General features: G+C 40.8%; 1 long non-coding RNA gene across 1 annotated transcript in view; it reads right to left on the reverse strand.

The window, feature by feature from the left end:
- The window catches only part of LOC120595511 (uncharacterized), a 404,234-nt gene extending 396,689 nt beyond the window's left edge, over positions 1-7,545 (reverse strand). Inside the window, exon 1 of the long non-coding RNA XR_005650880.1 lies at positions 7,360-7,545. This is a non-coding gene — a long non-coding RNA (uncharacterized LOC120595511). The remainder of the gene's footprint in view (positions 1-7,359) is intronic.
- Between the last annotated feature and the right edge of the window lie 13,973 nt (positions 7,546-21,518).

The following is a 21,518-nucleotide window of genomic DNA, read 5'->3' on the forward strand; positions in this document are numbered from 1 at the left end:
CTTAAAAAGCCAAACTCATAGAAACACAGTAGAACGGTGGTTACCAGAGGCTGGGGATGGGGGAAATGGGTAGATATTGGTCAAAGAGTAAACACTTCCAATTATAAGGTCTAAGGATCTAAAGTACAGCACGGTGACTATAATTAACAGTACTGCATTATACACCTGAAAGTTGTTAAGAGTAGATTTTAAATGTTATCACAACACACACACATACACACAAATAAAAGGTAATTATGTGAGGAGACAGAGGTGTTAGCTAACTTTATTGTGGTGATCATTTTGTGGTACATACATACATGTGATACATACCCAGCAAATCATCACATTGTACACCTTAAACTTACATGTTATATGTCAATAATATCCCAAAAAAGCTGGAAAACAGAAAGATGAAGGGTCCACTCCCAGATAAAATGAGCTTGTGCATGCATTCATATCCACCACATTTATCTCAAAGTAATGCCAGTCATAATTATAGTAATAATTCTGAAGGACAATGCTAATAAAAGCATTAACTAAACAAGATTTTTTTCCTTTTTATCTGAGCTGAAGGCAGCCTCCATGGCTGTCCCTCATTCCATTCGCCCCCTGTAATTTTATCTATATCATCCTGCAAAGAACAAGGCAAAGGTCATTATTCACTTTTAATCTCCTCTAAGTCATGTTGCCCCAACAGGTATCTTCAAGAACAGAAAGACCATTGCATGAGAGAGGTCCTGTGTTCTGGTGGCTTTATTGTTACTAGCTATAATAAAGATCATAATTAGGTGCTTATTTATCATTTTTAAGAATAAGTTTATGGATCGATTGCTCTACAGGATAAATTCTGGTGATAGGTGGGAGGTGGCAGAGAAGAATGGTGTAGTTGCATGACAAAACCCATAACTGGAAAGGTAAGCACAGATTACCTAGGTACAGGGCTCTAGGGAATTGGGGAAAGAGCTGTCACTCAGAATGGAAGAACACAATTTGCTCAATATTTGCTAGAAAACAAGCCCAAAAAAGAAGGTGCAAAAATCATCAAGGAGTAACTTTCCTCCCAGCTCCATTTCCACAAGACAAATTTCTCCAATTGCCTTTTTTATTAGTTCTTTGCTTTTTACTCCACCTTACTTTTTCACACTTCATATTTCTTAACTTGGAAAATATCCAGTTATTCCCTTTTCTTACTAATCCAAGGCTATCTGTCAAGAACTGTGATCTGAAACTCATCTTGCCAATGTCAAAGAAGATACCGGAGAACTAAGGTTCTGTGTAACAAGCACATGGTCCATGGTTGCCAGCTGACCCTCACACCTGAAGTTTATTAAAGTTCAGGAATGTGTCAGCCAGTCTGAACAGGTGGCCGTATTTCTTAACAACAAAACCAGTAAGCTCTGGAAGCCATTTAAAGCAAAACATATTCTCTTTAAACCAGTTTTTCAGTTATTGACTCAGTCCAGTGTCTATGGTCATTAGCAAGTAATAAATGCATACACGCGCGCACACACTCCCCTAACTTACTATGCTGTATCTCTTTAGTCAATAAGGTGTACGATTATTGACTGACCAAGCATTCCCAAGGATGTCTAAAGGTAATAAAAGAGGAAATTAAATAGAAAAAGGAAAAATTAAAAAGAGAAAGGAAAAATATATTGGTGACATGCTGGGCTGTGGCGGCTGTTTCACTGGGAATCGGTGCGCATTGCTCCTACCCAAGTGCCCGCCATTAAGGAAACTTCCTTTCTTCAGCTCTCTGAGCACCTAGCGGATATATAGGAACAGCACTGACATGGGGTGATCTTTCCCAAAGAGAATGGGCTCAAAATGCAGAGCTAAGAAATACAAGCCCGATGCTGATATTTCAGGCACCAATCAGTGGGTGCAAATGGTATTTGAGGGAGCATCCAGCTTTCCTATCACCCTTGAAATCTCATCATACAATCAATCACCTCTTCTTAAGGTAAGTCTAGTCTACCTGTATTCCAGGGAATCGAAAACCACCCAAGGTCATCACTTAGTCCTGCGTTACCACATAGCACCATTAGATGGCAGCAGTGGCAAATAACTGTGTAGTCCAAGCTGGGATATTTTTTGCAGGTGGAGCACAGCTCATTTATGAAAGTAAAGCAGTTGTAGGGTGAGAGGTAGTTGTATCTTGACATAGTCTTTCGACAGACTTAAATTTTCATTTTCCTCCATTGTTTCCCATCCGACAGCCCACCTGGAAAAAAAATAAAACCTCTGGGTATTCGATGTGTGAGGATTCCAAAGAACAACGTTCCCTGAAGTACGGAAAGCCGTAGAAGTGTTCTTCCGTGGACACGTTGCAGTCTTTGGACTGTTCAAATAATGCTGGAGGCATAAGAAAATCCTGTAGCAAATATGGTCTTGAAGTGGATCACGCAGATCTGATTTAAGACGAGGCAAGCGATGATTTCAGATAAACCACTAATGCATATGCTGAAAGCATCTCACCGAAGTAGAAGTCTGACACGAGTAACTTCACTGAACAGGACTGGAGTTGGCCCCCCTTGCATGGAGCCACAGTGTCGCAACAGGGGAAGGGCGGCATGTTCAAAAGTAAAACGAACTAAGGAAAATAAGGCCCCCTTGGAGAAGAAAAATGGCCAGTGTTAAAAAAAAAGCATGTGCCTTAAAGAACATAATTAATAACTGCTCCTGCCCTTCTGCTGAGCTGCCCTGTTTCTCTTGGCCAACATTCTGCTCTAACTGACTAATCACAGCTGTCGCTCCGAGAGAGAAAGGAGAATGCAAATAAGGCCCCTGTGGAAGCGACTGCACAAGCCTGGCTTCTACTCTCTTTGAATGAAGAGAGAGACTCACAAGTTGTCTCTGGCCATGGGGAAAGCCCCTCGAGCATGTGACGTGCTAAGCACTTGACTTACATCTTCCCCCCTGGTACACCCAAGGATCCTCGATTATCATCCTCATTCTGTCAAAGAGGAGACTGGGGCTCGGAGAGATTAAATAGCACGTCCAAGGCCCCACAACTACTAAGAAGTAGAGGACTGCAGGCTGCAAGGCCAAGACTCTTCCCTCCGGGGCTACACACATAGCAAAGTGGGAAGAGATTAAGGGCCACAGGCCGAAAGCCCCTGCCCCTCCCCCACAGGGAATCCCCACCCTATTCGGCTGATAGAAAGTATCAGAGGAGCGGAAGGTGGAGAAATGTGGGTCCTATCCTTTGCCAAACTCGAACCGGAAGTCCACGACGACACCGTCTGCACCCACGGTAAATGGACAGGCTCCTGTCCGTGTTCACATGGAGAAATCCATTTTTTGTCTTAATCCTTTGTCTCTTATAGACTTTAAACTGCCTGCTGTTTGTTTTGTTTTGAACATCACATGGCCACTCTCCCTGTAAAATTTCTCATTAGTCTTCACTTAATGGTTTTGGCAGACACTGCTCATCGTTGCCTAGATCCATTATTTCATTAGAGTTAGCAGAATGGAGGGGTTTTTTTTCCCCAGCTTTATTGAGAAATAACTGACACATAACTTTGCAAGCTCAAGGTATAAAACTTGTTGATGTGATACATTTATATATTGCAAAATAATTATTACCAAAAAAAAAGGAGATTTTTAAAAAATCGTTTCTTCCGTACTCATTAGCTAGAATTGTTCAATAAAGAACTTTTCTTGATCAAGTGTTTCATTGCCTAAAACAAAAAGGCAAGATAGATGCTTGATCCTTTTCTTTTATTTACGTATTTCAGAATAATGAGCTGATACCCCAGAAACCTCCAATGAACGTGTGGATTTTACATATTTGATGTGTTTTAATAAGTTGTCACCATTATTTGCTTTCTTATTCTTCCCAAATTTTGGCCAGGGGGAGCTCCTTCAAATGGATTAATATAGTCTTGCTTTGGGGGTGTAACAGTCTTCAGGCTCATCTTAACCACTTTTCGTCCCAGATCTGACGAAACTGGCCATTTGTCCGAGGAACCTTGGTTTCTTTAAGATGGAAATGGTCATTAGGTATTACATTCTGGGTACCTGAAGTGATCATTATTACTAAGTTTGTCATGCTTCTAGTGGACAGATTTAGGAAATTTATAGGTTTTAAAAAGAACAAAATAAATCGTAAACTCATACCGATAGTTCTAATTCAAAAAAAAGATTATAGCATGTTTATTTCAATTCTTTTATTTTAAATTTCTCTTTTCCTACTCTGAAAATCTTATCTTCTAAGGATATTACCTTAATTATTTACTTCATCCTATTCTATATATAATGGTATTCAAAATAATAATGTAAATATCACCATTACAACTGTCCAAAAAAATCAGCCTAAGATGTCTTTGTACTTCTTTCTGTCCTCAGGATATACACCCCCTAGAGATGTACAATCCAGACATGTATTTTAAAGACATTTGAAATAATTCTTGAGATGGTCGTGCCACAAAATTGACATAAAGTTAGTCACTATTTTCCAATTTATTTTAAATTTTTAGGACTTATGTTTTTGTTTTTCTCTTTGATTTAACTTGGTTTTTAATTCTGAAAGACATTTACATGATTCAAAGTGAAAAAAATATATCTATATGAGGTTTACAGGGAAGTTTACCTCCTCTTCCTTCACATCCCCTGCCTTTCTGTTCCCTCCATCCTATTTTTTATTAACTTTGGTTTACCCTGCTATTGACATGGTACACAGATATGCATTTCCTATTTTTCCTCTTAATTGTAGCATAAACACCTCGCTGCATTCTGTCGCTGTTACATAACAATAAGTTCTGGCCATTACTCTATAACAGGGCATAGAAGTCCTCCACACACCTTTTCATGGCTACATAATGTGGCACTATGGGAATATCTCATCGTTTATATAGCTAGTCTCCCTTTGACAGACATTTGAGTTGTTTCTAGCCTTTTGCTAATTTGTGCACTACCTGTGTCATATTTAGCCCTCCCAAGAGTCTAGTTGGTTTGGCTTATTCTCCTCATTTTATAGAGGAAGAAACTGTTGTATAAGCAGTTAAGGACTTTTACAGAAGTCAGAGTTAAGTAGGGAGGAGAGAGAATAAGGATTCTCCTACTTTCATGATGTCTGTTCTTTGCACGAGTCTATCTGATATATTCTGCGGTGTAAATATCTGCTAACACCTTTATTTTAGAATTGGAGGAGGAAGAGGGAAGCACATGCTTTGGAGTAGACGGTGAAGGAAAATTTAGCCTTTAGTTCAAGGCTGGAATTTCAGGTCTCAGCCAGCCTGTGGGAAGGATATCTGAAGGAACAGCTGGCCTTTCTGGCAGTGTCCCCAGTGTGAGGAATGCAAGACATCCACAAGCAGGTGGGTCTATTTTTGGCAGAAGGACCTTCTCGGTGCTTGCGAAAATCACATTATGTCCCCTTCCACCACAGTGCACTTTGCTCCCACGGCAAATACACTAGAGACTTTCTCTGAAGGACACAGAACAAACCATTCTCTAAACCTTTCCTCACTAGTAACTACCTCCTCCTTCTTCCTTCTTACTCTGCAGACCAGTGAAAAGTTACACATACTAAACCAAACAGAACAAGCAAAGTTCTGATTAAGTAAAAATCAGTCATTTCAGAGGAGAAAATTAAGCTGAGATTTGAAGGAAGCCTTAAGACTGACCAGAATCTTTCATTAATTTCCCCTTTTCCATCACTCCATTTTTAAAGAGAAAATAAAGAAAAATAAGTTCGCTTCATTATGTTTTTTTAAGTAAGCATCTCAAGGTAGGGCCTCATCTCAGAATACTTTTAGCCCAATCTCCTCCTACATTCTCCTCTCCAAAATACCCATGTTTAGAATAAAGACCAAAATGACTGTAAGATATGAGGATCATTGTCTTCTCAGTTTTAAGACAAATCATATTCAATGCACAGCCCTTACCAAGGCAGAACAGACGGTAACTACATTTATAGAGATCTTCCAAAAGGACTTGGACAAAGGAGCTTTCTCTTCCACCTCAGTGATTAGAGTATGCCATTCCCTGAATAGTCTTGTCAATAAAAGTTTTCATTGTGCCATTGCTAAGCTTCTGAAACCAAACAGCACAAGCACATTAGCCACAAAATCATTGCACTTCGAAATGGGCAGCAGTGATTGACCATGTGAGGATCTGATCTCATTATGGAGCTGACCCACTTCCCAGTGGCTAAGGACACTCCAAGTTCAGCTGCGTGGACCTGTGAGTCAACGCCTGACGGTTCAATCACTCAGCATATATGAATAGCCTTTTGCAGTGTGCCAGGGATGGAGAAGAAAGTTGTGAGCAAGACACACACAATTCTTGATGCCTGAGAGCAATAGGAAAATACAGGGATATAGAAAAACAATTCTTTGCAAGTTAAGTGTTGAGATATAACTTTGGGTATATTTTTAAGCTCTGTGTGCCTCTATTCACTTGTAAAGGAGGAAAACAAAGTAACAAAACCACAAAGCTGTTATGAAGAGTGAAGCATCTAGGATGTGTCTGGCACATGGCATGGGCTCCACAAACATTAGATATAATTAATTAGTATCACTCCCTTGAATTTTAAGCTAGAATTTCTTCTTATCCTTCCTAAAGTACAGTAACTCCTCGCTTAATGTCGTCGATAAGTTCTGTGACTTTAAGTGAAACAGTAGACAACAAAACCAATTTTACCTACAGTATCTCATCAACATTACAATGAAATAATGTTTAAGGAAATCACATTCCAGGACCTGCCAGATCTTTGTTCCCAGTGTTTCATTTAATTACCTCAACAAACAATATAGATACTACCCATATTTGAAGCAGTCATGGCCACAGAGTTGCACAGACTTATCCAAGCCTTATATTCCACATGAAGTAAAGATGAGACCCAGATCAAGTCACATCGATTCAGCCCCAAAATTTCTTACGCTTTTAATCTAAACCTTATGCTGCTTTTCCTGTAAGAGTCAAAACCATCAGGCCATATACACACAGAGGAGGGAGATATTCATTCCATCAGGAGATTCCTAGAGAAGCCCCTGGCAGGAAGAAATCGGAGCGTACGTTCCCCTGCTAAACCTACCATGACTTCCCAATGCATTACAATAAAGTGCAAACCACATACCACAGCCAGAAATCCTCCTCTTCCTTCAGCCCCCACATCGAAGTCCTACAAGTTATAAGTTTCATTCCAATACATTCGTTTTTCTCTCCATGTCTACTGCTGCCACCCTAATCCAACACACGATCATCTCATGCTCAGTTCTCCTTCCCACCTCCCCGCCTGCTTCCTGCCCACCTGCAATCCATTCCCTACACAGAGGCAAGAGCAAGCTCAAATGCAAGTCAGACCACAGGCCTCCTCTACTTTAAAGTCTTTCGATAATAATCAATTGTATTTAGAATTAAATCTCTTACTGTGGCTCTCAGGATGCACGACCTGATGCCGGCTTATCTTTCTCACTTCGCCTGGTCGATTTCTTCCCCACTCTGTACGCTTCAGTTAGCCTTTAACGCCTCCTTTATTTTCTCAAACAGAACGCATTTTTTTCATCCTACCTCATGGCTTTGTACTTCCTGTTTTCTTTGCCCAAGATGCCACTGTCTTTTCTTCCTGACTTGTTCCTTCTTATATTTCAGGCACTTAAGTGTCTGATTGGAGTGACAGCCACCAATAAGATAGAAAATGCATGAGAAAGCAGACTGAGGAACAAGAGTGAGGTCAACATTGGACATTCTGAGTTTCAGTTTCCAGGTTTAGCGTACAGTTATTTGTGTGCCACTTCAGCGTTCATTCTTACTTTGATTAACAGCCTCCTTTGGTAACAGCCTCACCTACTCTCGGACTTTATGCTTGAGCGCTGCAGTGGTAGGCTGGTAAACCATCTCTCATACATGCATACATGCATAATACATACGGACGCACATACATATATACATACATGTCTCTAATTTGTGGTGTACATATCCCCACCTTTTCCAATTTAATGCTGCCAAGAGTTTAACAACCAGTTCAGAAAATTATTAAAATGTAGTCATTGGCTCCAACATACCACTAGCGGTATCCCTGACTTAGCAATCAATCACGTGACTCAGACTTTTGCCCACCAGTGCATTGAATTTCTTCTGGTCATAGTGATTAGTGCAGAAATGGGCATATCAGCCAATCAAAGTCCATAAGATACAATTATACTCTCGCTATGCATCTTGCAAAAAGACTTTTACTTCCTTTTGATATATGTAATCAAGAAAGAATGTGACAGCACCATCGCACCATATGAAGTCAAAGACTACGGTCAACCCTGTGAAAAAGCAGAACTCAGATACAGAAGATAAATCTAGATTACATTATTTGAGCCATAAATCTAGTGGTGGCTATGACTAATCCTATTTATAGACTTCCAATTAAGTGAGCCAATAAATTCTCTTTTACTTTTATTTTCTCTCTTTTTTCTTTTAATGTCAGTAAATTTTATTCTGCCTAACCTTTACATTCAGAGAATCTCAGCTGATACGTTGTGTGGCACTCAGATGACTGTCTAAATCTGAAGCTCAGTGGACAAGTTCAGGATTGACAGAACTTGGTAGAAATTTCATCCATGTAAAAGAACAAGCTCACCAAGGAAGAGAACCATCCTGCTAATCATAATTTTCTTAAAATGTTATAGAATTAGAGATATGGGAGCTAACATGGAGATTATACATTCTAACTCCATCATTTAATAATTGTGAAAACTGTGTCCCAAAAAAGTTCAGTAATTTGTCCAAGGTCACTTCATGACACAGCCAGGACAACTCAGATTAACTGACTCTTATGCACCCCTTTTCCATATCATTACAAATTCTGAGTTAGTAGGATCCAATTTAACTCAACAAATATGTGTTGTGTTTATATTATGAATAATGCAATATATAACATTTTACACTGTAACAGCACTTTACTCTTATATGCCTTGTACAATATAATCTTCCTGATAACTCTGCAAAGTAGATGGGACAAGTATTTTAGAGATAAGAAAATCTAGATGTGGAGTACTTAAATGACTTTTCCAAGGTCGAACAGCCAGTAAGCAAAGCAGTACTAGAATCTAGGATGTAGGATTCCTTCCTTCAATGCTCTTTCTTCTGCCTCTCTTTCAACGTAATGATGTTTCATTGCAAGTGCTTAAGGAATGAAGTGGATAGCATAACTTTCTAAGATTTGAGATGACTTTTCATAACCTTTGGAAAAATATTTTCTAAGGTATTTGTTCTATAATTCCTCAGGCAGCTAGGACTTGATCTGCTTCGTAGTCAGTTGTCAGCACAAATGGTTGCATAGAAGGTATATCAGTTTCCAAGGCTCTCTAACAAATACCATAAACTTGTTGGCTTGCAACAATGGAAATTAACTTCTCCACAATTCTGGAGGCCAGATGTCTCCAGCATGGGCCATGTTCCCTACGAAGGTTCTAAGAGAGAATCCATTCCTTGACTCTTCCAGCTTCTGGTGGTTGCTGGCTTCCTTGACTTGTGGCCATATCACACTGATCTCTGCCTCCGTCTTCATATTGATGTCTCTCTCCTCATTGTGTCTGCCCCCAGATAAATCAGGATGATCTCCTCATCTCAATATTTTTAGTTACCTCTACAAAGGTCCTTTCCCAAATAAGGTAGCATCCACAGGGTTTGGGGATTAGGATATGGACATATCCTCTTCTAGGTGGGCTGGGAGGACACCAGTCAGCCTACTATGGGAGGCAAAGAAGAAGGATTGTTATTTTTTTATTTTTAAAAGAAGAAGAGCTATTTATCGAAAGGTCAGAGCTTTACGAATCTGTACCACCAGTGATAACAAAACATTATTTTCCAAAGGTGGCCTTCATTTACAAATTTGGAAAAGATCCAAGTGGTCCATAGTACAATCTCTGAAAAGATGCTTTGCCATCACCTGTGGGTCATGGGCTAGAGGGTAAAAATGCATCCAATAAGAAGTGACTGGCTTGCATGCTTGGGTGTGTGCCCTGTTTATGTGATGCCCTCTGCCAGAGTCAGCTTTATGCCAAGAAGCAAACTTGAAAAGCCATGGTTGAAACAAGAGCTCCTGTTGATATCTGACCAACATAGCAAGTTCTCTTCATCATTCATTCTTGTGGAGAGTCAGCCACTAGACCAACTGTGCTTCTTCCACCAGCCTCTAAATAAAAATTATTGTATGTTAACTTCCAACTCCAGAGCTATGTCTGTGATGTGTCACAACCTACAGAATTCACATGTAAGGCACAGCCTTTTAGAGACTCGTAACAGCTCTACAGTACGCTTACCCTTTTGCCCCTGCTATTAGGGAAGAAAAAGAGAGGTGGGAAATAACAGTTACTGAGCATGATGGATATGTTCAATTTGTACCCAGGTCCACTCTTCATCCTTCTCCACTCCTGGGACCTTAATGGACTCGCTTACCAAATGGAATTGCCAATAGAGGAGGTACTGAAAGGAAGAAGGGGGAGGAGAAGGGAAGCTGTACCACTCAGTTCCCAGTCTCCCAGCGGCTGCCAAGGGCAGCCATCTCTCCACAGGTCTCGGCCCCTCTCCCGGAGCTCCCTCTGCACAGCCTTCCCTGTCCCCAGCTCTCCTACTCAGACTCCCAACCCTGAAGCTGGTAACCCCAGAGTACCGTACTATCTTTTATGGTTTTCCTCCATACCACCTACACGTTTTTTTAAAATATTCCTGCTATTACACTGTCACGAATTTTCTTAATTTGAATGGGCCATCTGTTCCCAGGATCTTTTACTAGATGCCCATTTATTCTAGTGATTACAATGGTCCTACGTGGTAGGACCTCATAGATGAGGAAACTGAAACTTACAGAGGTGACATGCCTAACCCTAGGAGACACGGCTAGCAAGTGAGAAGTTAGCATTCGACACGAGACTTGTCTAACTTCAAAGTCCTTCCATTTTCAGCTCTGTCTTCTCAACACTGAAGAAATATCTTAAAGGATGCCTGGAGAAACAGAGAGTTTAAAGGGACAAAAATGCCAAAATGGCTTAATGTTTTTTTTTTCAAAATTAAACTTTATAAAGCCACTCTGAGGCCTGACCATTCATCAGTGCACGCAAAAGCAAAACAAAACAAAAAACCACCTTACCCAAAAGCTGCCACAATAATTGGAATGTAATTGATATCTTTACTGTATTCTCTTAAAAGAAGGCCAGGAGTAAATTACATTTATAATGTAGAGCCAAACTTTTTAAAAGTCTCTTTTTTTCCTTCATTATTCTCTCTCTATATCTCATATACAGCAGCTACCTACAAAAATCTTTTTTCCTACCCACTTCCTAACTCCTAAGATCTCTCCCAGCAGGCTCTCTGCCTCCCGGTTCCTTCGTCTTATCTGGTTTTTTGTTTTCCCTCCTGCCAATACCTCTGCCTTTTCCAATGGAAATCCCTCTTGCCTCTTCCAGGCTTTTCCAGCTTTCCTTTGGCACCTTGTCCAATTAACACGACTAAAGAGCTGGACCGATAGCTACCAGAGCAATATAAGTATCTCCTGGAGAAAGTGGGAGCTTTGTTAATACTTTAAAATATTTTTTGCCACATAATATAGATTTACTCAGTTTTTAAGGAGAAACGATTTTGGTATCTCACATGAAACCTATACTAAGGATGAAATATATAGATTATAAGTACCTGGAGCAAGGGAAGGGTAGTGGGAGAAGGAAGATTCAATTCACATCGTATTCATTCTCTCAGCTTCCCAAAGGGCCGAATGTGGTACAACTATTTGTTTCAACTCAATTGTTTGGAACTCCAGACATATTTTATTTGAGAAACCTCATTATAGATGACATGTTTTATCCGTCATAAATCATGTTTGCACACAAAGTTATAATTATTAATAATGAAATGTGTTTCTCCATCAATAAATTCACCATCTCTTCTTCTGCATCCCATTCTCTAACAAGGCAGCCACGCAATCATCCGAATAGCACCCCAAAACAAGTTATGCCTCCTGGAAGGTGGTTATCAAAACTACTACCCTTCGTAAATATTTTTAAACATCTTAATTTGTAGAAACTCAGTAAAAGAGAAAGCTAAAACTGCAGTCAAGACAAGCTATGTGCAGTAGACTTTCTGAAAAAAATAACATTCATGGGTTGAAAGTAGTTCATCTGGAAGTATTCTATTTGGCAAGGCAAAAGAGAAAAAAAGGTTGGTTAGATCTGGAACTGAAAAGAGAGACCCTCACAGTAACATTAAACAAGAAGCTAATGCATCCTGGAGGTACCTACAGTTCATAGGAATAAGGGTCTTCATTTGTCTGGCCCAAGAAAAACATCAACCAAACCCAGAAAGAAACCAGATTGTTCCTTTTCTAGGGTCCTATAAGGTAGGAGTAGAGAATGCGAGAAAACTATCATTTGCTGAGTCTGGCTGTGTGTGAAGCATTATTAGGTTAATAACTTACTCTGGGTCACAAAAATAGAAAAAACAGAGGCCAAGATTTGAAGAATATTAATATATTTATTGTCTGGCCCCTCCACCTCCACTGTCCTACTAAGTTATAATGTCTGTGGGAGCAAGGAGCTTGTCAGTCTGTTAATATAACCCCAGAGCCTAACCTAAAATGAGGTCAATGTAAATATGCTGAATCAATGAACAAATGAATGAGTTCTTTCTAACTTCAAAGCTCGGGGTTATTCTACTCCACCTTATCTGTGGCTAGAAAAACAAAACTCAAAACAGCAGATGCTCTCAGATTTTGAGATGTCTCCTACACAGTGTATTGGCATCAGGACAGTTTCTTCCCTTACAGATCAAACCTTCCCTGCTCACGTAAGTATTGTTGCAAACTGAAACGTGCCATCAAAATGGAAATGAAAACCGCAGTTTCTGTTAGCAAACAAACCCATTACTCCTATTGATGATGTGACCACTTAACTTCAATCCCCACAGTTAACTCGGGAGCAAATTGGAAACCAGAAAAAAGTTTAGCAGGGAACAATTACATTATGATGAAAATTCCCGTGAACACCTCATGCTGTTTCAGGTCTGCTTTGGCTGTGTTTGCAGCCAAAACCCAGTCAATCCACCAATTGTTTGCTCTACACTACACCAAAAGAGCGGTTTGTCTTTTTTTGTTTTTTGTTTTTTTTTTGTCATCAGATTGATGAATTGCTTTGGCATCAGGTAGCCAGCTTTTATCTTGGGAAGCAATCATCCTCTACTGGGAAAGCTATTCAGCTGTGTGGTAGTGCTTTATCACCAGCCATGCACAAATGGTGCTGTTTGCAATTTGATAAACGCACACAGAGCCTCAGAGGTCCCCAAACACAAGTCTGATATGTAAACACAATCAAATCACGCTATTAACCAAGGGACCAAATTGTGATCACTCATCCCTCTCTGTCTTTTTCAAGTCCTTGGTAAATCATACCTCATTCCACACGAGCAAAGTGAGGGGCATTTTTCAGTCTTGGGTGGCATTAGAATGAGTGTTAAGTATTTTCCGCTTGTTATATACTGAATTTTTGATTGCGAAAAACCACATCAAAACAATTTTATAAGAAACTGGAACACTTTCAAAGGCTTTTACATTCGTTTCAACATACTGGGGAGTACCTAAGGGACGCAGAAGAATAGTTCATTCTTTCAACTTTTCTCTACCAAAGCCTTTGGAATCACAGAACTTCAAGTTAGAGGGGATTGGAAATTAATCAATCAGTCTCTCTCTCTCTCTCTCTCTCTCTCTCTCTCTCTCTCTCTCGACAACTAAGAATTAAACTTACTTAATTTAACCCATGCCAATAATTATGTAGTAAACATTATTATGTTCATTTTAAAAATTAGGAAACTGAAGCAGTTTCCTAATTAAAAATTAAGCAACTTGCTATATATCCTATATTAGGTAAGTGCCAAAATTAAAATCCAATTCTATCTCTAACTCTTAACTACTGCGCTGCACCACCTGGTCTCTGGAAAGTTCCTGCAAACTTGTGCTTCACTTTCTGTTTGACCGTGAACTCAGCCTTCAGTCTTCAGGCAACTCAACTTCAGTTGTCTGCTCTAGTTCGTAAATTAAATGTTGTCTTTCTCTAACTCCTACCTACTGACCCTAGTTCTGTCCTGGAGCCTTACTGAATAAGTGCTTCCCTTCTTCCAAGTGATAGGCTTTTGAGTATTTAAAGCTGGCAATTTTGTCACGTGGAGCTTTCTTCTTTCCTATGGGTAAATATTCCCAGATCCTTCAGCCATCTTTCATAGAACATGCTTTCACTCTCTTGATTGCTTTCTATTTATATGTGTTGCTCTTAAAATGTGGCCCAAAAGATTTAAACTGTCCTCCTGCCTCACCAAAAAGACCGGAAATCTCATCATCTTCAGTGTATTAATGCAGCAAAGATAGAATTAAAATTTCTCCACTCTGCACCAATACTCTGCTTTTAAACTTACACTTTATGGGCATCCAGCCTTGCCGGTTAGTCTCTCAACACGCACACACAGTGCTAAATCTCTAACAACGATCTCCTAAAAACGCTAAGCAAATCCTACATGGAAATTAATCAGAGGACCCAATGGGAGTCTATATTATGGAACATAATCCACTTAAATGTCCTGCCTCTCTCCCCAAAGCCTCATGGGCCAAGACACCCTATCTCTAAGGAGTTCGTAAATCCTGAAGTGTCTGCCACAAACCCAGTCGCTCTTCCAGGAAACTTGTCCCAAGTGGCCTTTCTTGCCAGAACTGTCATAACTGTTAATAAGGTACAGTCACCCGTCACCCTTGCCAATGCTGACAAGACCACTCGGGGAGGGGTGCTTGAGCTAAAATGGCTACACACGGTCTAGATATCTCTGGAGTGGCCATCGTGAACTACGGCGGAAAAGACAAGCTCCTTACTGAACTGTTTCAAAATAACCTCATGATGTATTCTCTTTAGAAAATAGGTAAGAGTTAGTCTCAAGTTCAAATGTACAAGAAGTATTTGTGTTTTAATTTCTGAATTTTATTTCTATTATAAATTCTCATATTATCGGGGGTTTAATCTTGGCAATTGAGGGGTCCCTCTCCTTTGGAAGAGATTATCTCTAATGGGGGGGGTTATCTGGAGTGCTAAGTCAGGGTCGTTGGGGTGAAGGCATCTGATTTGGGTTGTTATTTAACCTCACAGGCATCTAGTGAGCTGTCTCCCTCCTTAAGTCTCCTTCCCGGTCTTCAATTATTGATTCACTCACATTTGGGGTATGTCGTCTCTCTTCTTGAGCATAGGATTTCTCCTGCCTACCTTCTAGGCACTTGGGAATCATTCTCTGTATCCAAGCCACACAGAACTGCAGGAAACTAAGTGGGGCTGCTTAGATCATTTCCTTACTTGCATTCTCCCCAAAAATCTGGGCTGGTCTGTTCACACACACCCTCTTGGGTCTCCTGTTAACGCCTACACTTTTGAAATACACAAATGAAAAAACAGGTTCTTCGTTTTTCCTTCTAACAGGCCATCATTTTCTCGAGACAATGAGCTCAGCCTCTCCTTTCTGTTACTTGCGTAGCAGAATTACTAGAAATAAAAACATTTAAATTGATATTGCAAAAAGCATCAGTCTTCTGCAAGTATGAATTGAATGCACCAAAAAAAAAAGATGGGAAAATCAAACTCAATGGCTGTCCCAAGTGAGAATGAAGGAAGTCTTCTGGTTTCATAGGTGACCACACTAAGACTGAGAGAGGTTAAGTAACACAAAGTCGCATACCCAGTAAGTAGTAGAACCAGGATTCGAACCCAAGAAATCTGACCTTAGAATAATGCTTTCAACCACTTTCGGGACAAGGAAAGGATTCAGAAAGAAAAGCCAAAATGAACAAACAGAAAACATACAGTGCCACAGGAGTGTCTAATGACTGGGGAGGAGAGAATGTCAGGATACTGAGCTAATTTAAAGCAAAAGAATAGATTTCTCTGAAAAAGTGACATTTGAGCTCAAACCTGAAAAGTTGTACAGGGTCTAACCTAGTCACCAGGAAGAGACAATAGCACATGCAAAGGCCCGGGGCAATACCGATCTCAGCTTCGTACAGACCAGGAGGAAGGCCAGCATGCCTGGCGCAGAGACCCTGTCAGGGAGATTGGTGAGTGACGAGGCTAGAAAAGGCGGCAGAAGCCACAACTATGCTAATTAACTTTGCTGGAAATGGCCATCCAAAAGATGAGCCACAAATCTTGAGCACACATGGTCCCGTCAAGCATTCATCATGGATGAACTCACATGATTTCAGACTCACGAGGTATAGAATCTGGTTGGTTCAACATTGCAGAGGTTGCTCCGGCTGATCCAATCAGCAGGTGGGGCAGTGTCCCAGGGCTGCTGGAGCCCAGCACTGTGAGCATGAGCGGGTGGTCTACTACAAACAAATACACGTATCAGACCACAAATTCCTGTGTCAACCAGCATCTCTGGAATCACAAGATTCCTGACATATTCAGGTTTACTGTGGTCAATGAGTCTTATCATAAAAATAAAACAGAACATTAAGAAACACCTGACATTCATTCAGAAAATATTAGCTCCAGCAAGCTTCTCTATACACCAAAAGTGCTAAGCATTCTGTCCCGGACCTCTCGGCAGCAGGCATCCAATTTGAATGTTCTGCCATTAAGGTTTCCTGGCGAGTCTCGAGCTCTGCTGCTGCTTCTATTATTATGATTTAACCTCTCCCTGCGTCTTCTGTTCCAATTCCCCAAGAGCAAGGACTCGATTGAGCTGAACAGTCCCCTTCTGATACAGAGCTCCCCTGTTGAGAAGGATGCTTCCCACGGCCACTGTATTTCCAGGGATAACCTGGGCTACCGCCACTTCGGTGCCATTTCCTCTCTAATTAGCTGAAAGCGGCCCGGTGGTGCTGCGGGCGAAATACCGAACCTTAGCGCAAGGTCATGATCGCAACAAAGAGGCTGGAACCACCCACGGATATATTTGACTTGATTTGCATGACGCTGGCTCATACCGTATTTTATTTTTAATTTAAGGCTCAACCCACATTTTTAAAGAAGGAGATTTCATGTGGAAGCCCAGATTTCCAGTTTCCCTTGAAAAACTGAACTATCAGAAAACACTAACCACAATCAACACGCACTGAGCAGCGACTGGGCCCTCAGGAAGGCCTGAGAGCTCCAGTTCAGCACGGCTCCTGAATCTCCCTACCGCCCACTCACGACTGTCTACGAACTTCGCTCATTTATTTACATCCCTGCCCCTCGTAGGCATTTGAGTGGGCAAACACTAAAGTAAGTAATTACGTGCAGTCACTTTTCTCAAAGGGGAGTTTGTGGTGAGGCAGGCACTTAAAGAGTCATCACTGAGTATGGCACGGTCACAATTTCAAGTTCAGAGACTATGCCTAGTTTCCTTTCATTGCTGTTGGCAGCTCCTAAAACGGAGACTTTGAGACAATCTCTGAACCGTTAGACAGTGTCCCTGGAGGCCGCTGCCTTTAGGCAAGTGACCGTTTATCTTACCATGACAGCCTAACCGGACTTGGCCTGAATATTTTAGAAAGGGAGATAAGATAGAGAAATGGCTCGTAAGCACTGGACCAATCCCAACCCACATCTTAGGTCATCCTTCTCTGCCCGAATATGCCTATTCCAAAACACAGTAATAACAGAATTTGCTGCCAAGCTCCATGTTCCTTTTGGTTATCAGATAGCCCAGAAGGGCAGATACCTCATGCTGGTAAAACTGGGCTCTCACACTCTTTAATTAGCATGTTCATGCTTTGGTCTTGAGAAGAGATTCTACAGATTGTGGTAAAAACACATTTTGCAGGCCACACTGGTGTCTGCATACCTTCCAACCATATGACCAAGTCACTTCCAGCCCAGCTATTTGAATATTTAAATTTAATTGGCCTCTCTGGCTCCAGCCTTCATCTTAAGAAGTTTTATCTTGCCTCTTCCAGGTTCCCAGTCCTCTGCGGGGCCTTCCCCAATCCAAATACCTTGCCCGGGTTTTGCAGTCAGTCCCACAGGTGGCTGGGTAATTTCAATGTGGCTGCAGCTGTCACTGTTTCAGGGTGAATGCCATCTGGGCTTCTTGGCAAAATCACTACCAATGCATCTCACTGTGCTGCCGCATGCCTCTGGTCACCAAACCCACGAAATCAAGGAGGAGCCCAGTTCAGGGCAGCTGCTGTGGTCAGCAGGCATGTGCCATGGTACAGAAAGAGCCTCTGTGAAGACAGAAGCCTCTCTATCCTGGAGGGATTGCTGCAACGGAAGCTTCATCTGCCTATCCCACCACGTGAGGCCATTCTCGAATTACAGACTCTTAGTTTCCCCAATTGCTTTCACTGACACACACTTTTAGCCACGTTCCCTAAGCACGCCTGCAATCTAGCATGGCTGAGTTGGAAAGCGTTCGCAAACTCAACAGCATACGGTGACAGAACCATTTTTTCTCATTACTTCTTAAGTCTCCCAGGCCCCTGAAGGTAGAGAAAAACCCTCCCTTCCACACTCTCAAGCCCATCTCTGTCTCCCACAACTGGATGAGTTTGTTTCACCCATGGAAAAACCACACAAACACAGAAAGGCCCTGGACTAGCTCCTTGTGATCACAGCCACCCCTGAGCCCCTCTTAGTGCCACACGCATTTTAAACCACCAAGTGACTTAGAGACGTGTCAAAATGGGGGCTATGTGACTGCTCAAGTTTATGTTTCAAGGCAATTATTGAGGAGAAGTGTTGCTATGTCCTGCCCTAAAGAAGATGGTGAAGTAGTTGAAGTGGGTTTAGCAGAAAAGGAACAAAGATTATGGTGGTTAAGAGTATGGATGCTAATCACAGATCGACTAAGGCTGCCTCCCAGTTGTGCCATTTTCTGGATTCTGTGACCATAGATGAGTCACTTATTCTCCCAATGCCTCGATTCCCTCATCTGTAAAATGAGATTCTTGTGATGGTCATATGAATTAATATATGTAAGCCCTCAGAACAGTCCCTTGACATGTAAAAAGCAGTTTTGTTTTGTTTTGTTTTGTTTTCTATTGATTTGGAGGATTCTTGCCACCCTAGTTCTCCAAGCCCTTGCTCCCATATAAATGCAGAAATTTCCACGGAGAAATACTAACATGGTCCCTCTGAAAACTTTGGACCCTGCAAGCAGCTGAGAAGACATGGCTTCTCAAATTACATTTATGCAGCCCCTATTTTTACTTTCTACCAAAGACATAAAAGAGTCTTATCCATTTTGATATCTGTCTATATTTCTGAAAGATGTTCTTTGTTACTTGTTAATAGAGGGCAATTTTTTATGACTGCTGAAGTTGAAGAAGACCCAACGCGTATCACCCTTCTTTTTCATCCAAGGTGAGAATCCACTGAGAGTCAGAGAAGAGTCAGGTAAGTGGAAGAAAGGAAGGGAGGGTGGAAGGAAGGAAGGAGAAAAAGAAAAAGGAAGGAAACCGGAAAAGGAGTAAAGAAACTTGAAGAACACTCTTCACTGGTAAACAATAGTTATTATGATACAGGTTATGACATTTAGTTGTGGTTCCAAAATAGCCTTATCAACTTGGGACAGCTCTTTAAGCTTTCTAAATGACTATTTTCTCACTTATAAAAATGAAATTATTCAACACATTATTATTTCAACATGCTCGTTTGAGAAGTAACCAAGCTAATGTCAGTGAAAGTATCTAGTCCACACAAGAAACATTCAATAAATGTTAGTTAAATGTAGGTAGAAGACATGCATTTAAAATGATCCGTGTTCTGCCAACTGCTAAATTTTTTAAAGGCTCCATTGGACCTCACTCCAGTCTTGAAAACTCTGAAATTAACGATGATGCAAGGATTAGGTCCACAACAGCTGCCACGCAGGGGTATTTCACTTGGGGCTCTTTCTGCGAAACCACATCAAATATATGAGTATGCACAAGCTCTGGTGTCTCTTCAAGTGGGTGGGGCAGGGTCAGCTGTGTAGCACAACAACAGCTCAACGCTTAGCTGAAATCTTGATAATTATAAAAGGAGACATCTAATCTTAAACAGCTTCTGAAAATACAACAGGATGGTAGAGTTTGCCGCAAAAAAAGCTACCAAAACAGTTTCCCTTTCATGACTGAAAAAAATGTAACATCCTATCCCGAAGTTCCCATTAAAATTCTCTGCAACTGAATGAGTTCCAGAATCTCTCTCATTACTGAGTCCGGGACGTCAGGACCTGGAGTCTGGCCCTGGGAGAGGGAAGCAGACGACCAGGGATGCGGCTTTCAGGCTCCTGCACTTTCCTTGATGTGGAAACTGGCCTGGTGGGGAGCAAGAGGCCCTCGGTGTTGCTTGCGTGTTATCTTCGAAACAGCCCAGGGGTGTGACCCCCAGCAACCTTTTTAAAGAAGATATTGTGTACTAGCTCCTGCAGGGCAAGTTCATCCTCATCGCTTTGAATCCTCACTCAGTAACAATTATAGCTCCTGAAACCTAGATGCAGGGGATTGTTGTCTGATAAAAGCATGAAAGGAAGATCAAATGAAGGAAGATGTGAGGAAATAACTGAATGAATAGATGACTAAATGAATAAATGAATAAATGATGAATAAATGAGACAGTTTGAAAAACTGCTCAATAGGACTTTTCAAAGTGCCTGAAAACTTAGAGCAGTGTCTAGGCCTTGGGTTTACAAATTTGGGAACTAGATTTTGATGAAATGATGAGATTCTTCATAAATCAATTAGTAATTATTCAATGTCAAAATGTTAATTTACCATGAGAAATCTTAAATTTAGCATATAAAAGTGCTTAGCCTAATTTCTGACTCACAGTAGGCATACAGCATCATTTACAAATAATTATTTAGAAATATCTACTATATAAATATTTACTATGTATAATATTTAATCAAATTCAACCAATATTTACTGAATACACACGATGAGCCAGGTACTGACACAGTGATGAGCAAATCTATCATACGTTGCCAGGAAGCAAGCCTGTCCCATGAGGAAGTCTATATAAGAAACTTTATTAAGATGGAAAAGATTGCTTGTTGCTTACAGAATCAGAAAAAAAATAGAATCTGATGATCTTAATGGATAATTTCACCTAATTTTGATGAGTTGACATTTGCATCTCCCCACTCTTCCTGATCTAGGATGTCGCTTTAAGAAGAGTTAGCATCAAGTGCTTAGATCATGAATATAGTATTTCATCCTGGGTGTGTTCTTTTCCTGGGATCTCTTTAGCTTCAAGCAAAGTGCTGCGCATTATCTCCTTATTTTACTGATCTCTGCATCCCCCGAATCATCGTGAAGTACTTGGCATCTATGGGACATTCAGTAGTTTATGAAAAACTACAAAATAGTGGCCATATATCCAGAGCCAGATTCATACACTCATAAGTGTGGAAGGATTTACAAGGATAACCATATTGTTTGAATCCCAACTTTCATTATACTGGGGAAAATATCAGGCATAGAGTTACTGAACCAGACAGATGCAAAGAGGGACCAGAATGAATTGTGATTCGGAAAGAAATGAAATGGTAAATAAGGCAATATTATTTATATGTATACCTACATCTATGTCAATATCAATTTCTAC

This window comes from Pteropus medius, unplaced genomic scaffold (genome assembly GCF_902729225.1).
Source record: "Pteropus medius unplaced genomic scaffold, Ma_sr-lr_union100, whole genome shotgun sequence".
Classification (NCBI taxonomy): domain Eukaryota; kingdom Metazoa; phylum Chordata; class Mammalia; order Chiroptera; family Pteropodidae; genus Pteropus; species Pteropus medius.